Here is a 3,816-nt window from a genome sequence, read left to right on the forward strand (position 1 = left end):
TGAATGGCCCAGAATATGAGCTCGTAGTCCATTCCCCCATCATCGCTGGTGAACCGCGCGCACTCCTCGAACATCGTGTGTTGGATGACCTCCACGAGGGTCGCTGGCCAGGTGGAGCGGTTCGGGAAGCATTCACTCAGCATCCGAATCATCTTCGCATGCGCCTCCGGCGTCCCCCGCTCGTTCATCGGCAACTGCGACACCGACATCGACGGCTGGGACACCATCGGCGTAGCCACCTGGTAGCTGGGCCGCACCCTTCGTACCCTCGCTCCCCTTCTCGCACCCCACCATCTCTAGCACTTGACTGGGCCGTGGGATCCGACGAAAAGTGGCCGTCAAGGGAGAGATGTGTTCGGGCAGGATGAGAGGAGGGGCTAGATAAGCTCGCGCTACCATTAACGGCGGTGGTTGCGGCACCATTACTCTCGTTAGGTGAGGCGGAGCGCGCCATCTATACAACCATCTATTCGTGGACAGAATCCTTGATCCCAACAGCACCCACAACTTTCAAAATTTCCCCAGAAAATTAAGATACCTAGCGATGCTGAATTTTCTTGATGGTGTGAATTGCCTTAGCTTTCTATCACTTTCTATGCCCCATGTTCTATTTACATCTGCTAACTCTCAGTCTGATAAACCTGCTACTGATAGGTTTTGTTCATGACTGTATGTCTATGTACTTTCTGTCAGTTGGAGTATATTATCCTTGGTGATACTAATGTTTCTGCCTTTCAACGTGACAATGAAGTTATCTTTAGCAGTCGCAACAACCTAGGGGAGCGCCGACATTTTGTGGGAGTGGCAAACAGATCATAGGCCATATAAAGCACCATTAAATCTAAACACATCTATTCTATTTCAGAAGCAGACCAGTTTGTTAGTTTCACCTGTCATGGTTTCTTGCACAACTATAAAAAAACACTCATTTGCATACAACAAGACACCAGAGATATAGTTTAATTGGCTTCTTGCGCCATACAGACGCATCTAGTATAACCAAACTGAGCCACAAAGCAGATTTTTCATGAGGTGAAAAATAGTCGTCCATACAAATTCATCATTGTACAAGTAGGTGAAGGAATGAAAATAGGAAGAAAAAAGTGTTGGCCGACCTCAACAGTCTACTTATTACTGCTTGGAGGGGTCGAGGACGTGCCCCGCAAAGACAACAGCTCTGGTCGCCTCCTCCACTATGTAGTAGGCAAACGGATGGTCGGCGATGAAATCCACGCGTGGAGGTGATGGCATTGTGCATCCAAGACCCCGGACGACCATGGTGGCAGCGGCGGCTTCAGTCCCTTCCTCGTTTACCTCGACGATGGCCTTGTGGATGACATCATCCACCACTATCCGCAAGCCAGAGCCATCATCCTCCCCATGTCCGACAGGTTGCCCTGCTTGCAGAACGGGAGCTCAAGCCCAAGCTTCTTGAGGACGGTGACAACGCTGCTGTGGAAGGACAACTTGAACTTTGGCATCCGGAACTCGCGGAGAGCAATTTGTTGCTCCAGCAGGTGGTCGTGCAGGAACCTAGGCCGGGACGCCATCGTGCCTAGCAGCCCCCACAGGCCATCATGGGCGACCGGGAGGAAGATACACATGGAGAACTGCGTGTGCCCGGTACGATTGGAGCCGGAGTGCGCCCACAGAGCAGCACCCTGGGATGGGTAGGCATTGCCTGCCCACGGATCAAGCACGTAGCGGTTTCCAAATGCATTATGGCGGGGGAAATAGGGTTTACGAGGGTGGCCAGTCGGACCAACACGACCAAATGGAACCTGGAGGGCATATGGTGGATTAGGAGGGTAGCCAAACCGACCAAGTGCACCATATGGATATGGCCTAGGATGGGCGTACGGAGAGAAGGGGCTACTGGCCCAGGGAGGGGGGTCGTGACGACGATGACGAAAGTATGGTGGGGGTCCCGTGGGAAGATAATTTGGAGACGGACCCCCATCGTTGTACGCAGCACTCACATGGCGATGGACATAGGGAGCACCATGGCCGTGGATGCCATGGTGACCATGGCCCAAAGGAGGAGGAGGCGCCTGTTCCAGTGTGGTGCCCTCGTGATCTGGCGCCGTCATCTTGTACCGGAGTTTGAGCACCTTGAACCCGTCATGCATGGCGACGAACCGCGGCTTCCAACTCTGCATGAACCACATGTTAACTTGGCTGCAGTCGAGCCGGCAGAAGGGTTTGTGCACGGTGTGCCTCCTGTCGAATGACCGGTCCTCCCACTTGCCCTTAGCGTACATGGTGTTGCCGAGCACGACCCGAGTCGTCGTCGGATTTATCGATCTAGGGGGGAGGACGGAGTCGATGAGGTTCCTCGTCACCTGATCCGCCCACGCGTTGATCTGGTGGCGCGCTTCCTCCGGCATGCTGCGGAAGTTGACGGTGCTCGCCTCGGCCTTGTACGTGCCCACAATGGCTAAGCGGAAGGACGGCTTCAGCGGCCACGTCAGGTCGCTCCACACGCCACATGCGGACGCCGTAAGGGGACCGCCTGAGGCCGACCTGTCTTGGAGCACGCCCGCCGCCATGTGAGACATGAAGTTCTCGAGCTCGTCGTGTGTCCGCACGCCGAGGACGCGTAGGATCTCGTCCAGTGTGGCATCCCTGGCGCCGGCGGCCAGGAGCGACAGGGCTATGGAGATGGACATTGGCGAGAAGATTAGGTTGTCATTCATGCTCCCCTCGGTGAGGCACCTCGCGAGCCCGGCGGCGACCGCTGCCAGGCCGCCAGAGCCAGAACTCCCCATCGATGCTACTACGTTGGACTGCTGATAACCCACAAGTATAGGGGATCACAACAGTTTTCGATAAGTAAGAGTGTCGAACCCAACGAGGAGCTAAAGGTAGAACAAATATTCCCTCAAGTTCTATCGACCATCGATACAACTCTACGCACACTTGACGTTCGCTTTACCTAGAACAAGTATGAAACTAGAAGTATTTTGTAGATGTTGTTGGATAGGTTTGCAAGGTAATAAAGAGCATGTAAATAAAAAGTAGGGGCTGTTTAGATAAAGACACAACTAAGTTAGTTTTAGTAAAGAGCTTTTTGTTACGAGAAAGTTATTTGTCCCTAGGAAATCGATAACTAGACCGGTAATCATTATTGCAATTTTATTTGAGGGAGAGGCATAAGCTAACACACTTTCTCTACTTGGATCATATGCACTTATGATTGGAACTCTAGCAAGCATCCGCAACTACTAAAGATCATTAAGGTAAAACCCAACCATAGCATTAAAGTATCAAGTCCTCTTTATCCCATAAGCAAACAACCTACTTACTCGGGTATGTGCTTCTTTCACTCACGCCACCCACCATAAGCAAATCATGAACATATTGCAAACCCTACAGCGGGAATCCCTCATGCTTGCGCGACACGGAGAGCACCATAGGACAACACCAATAATAAAACATGCAACTCAAACCAATCACGATCATCAATTAACCCATAGGACACAACAGATCTACTCAAACATCATAGGATAGCCATACATCATTGGGAAATAATATATAGCGTTGAGCACCATGTTTAAGTAGAGATTACAATGGGTAAGAGAGAGGTTACACCGCTGCATAGAGGGGGGAAGAATTGGTGATGATGGCGGTGAAGTTGTTGGTGAAGATTGCGGTGATGATGATGGCCCACGGTGGCACTCCGGCGCCACCGGAAGCGAGGGGGAGAGAGCCCCCTCCTTCTTGTTCTTCCTTGACCTTCTCCCCAGATGGGAGAAGGGTTTCCCCTCTGGTCCTTGGTCTCCATGGCGTGGGAGGGGCGAGAGCCCCTCCGGGATT

General features: G+C 52.2%; 1 pseudogene; it reads right to left on the minus strand.

Annotated features, from left to right (window-relative positions):
• Positions 1–1,131: 1,131 nt before the first annotated feature.
• On the minus strand, positions 1,132–2,768 carry LOC147984229 (putative serpin-Z8; annotated as a pseudogene).
• Between the last annotated feature and the right edge of the window lie 1,048 nt (positions 2,769–3,816).

The sequence above is a fragment of the Triticum urartu genome, chromosome 2A (assembly GCF_056163025.1).
Source record: "Triticum urartu cultivar PI428250 chromosome 2A, HENAU_Tu73, whole genome shotgun sequence".
NCBI classification, from domain to species: domain Eukaryota; kingdom Viridiplantae; phylum Streptophyta; class Magnoliopsida; order Poales; family Poaceae; genus Triticum; species Triticum urartu.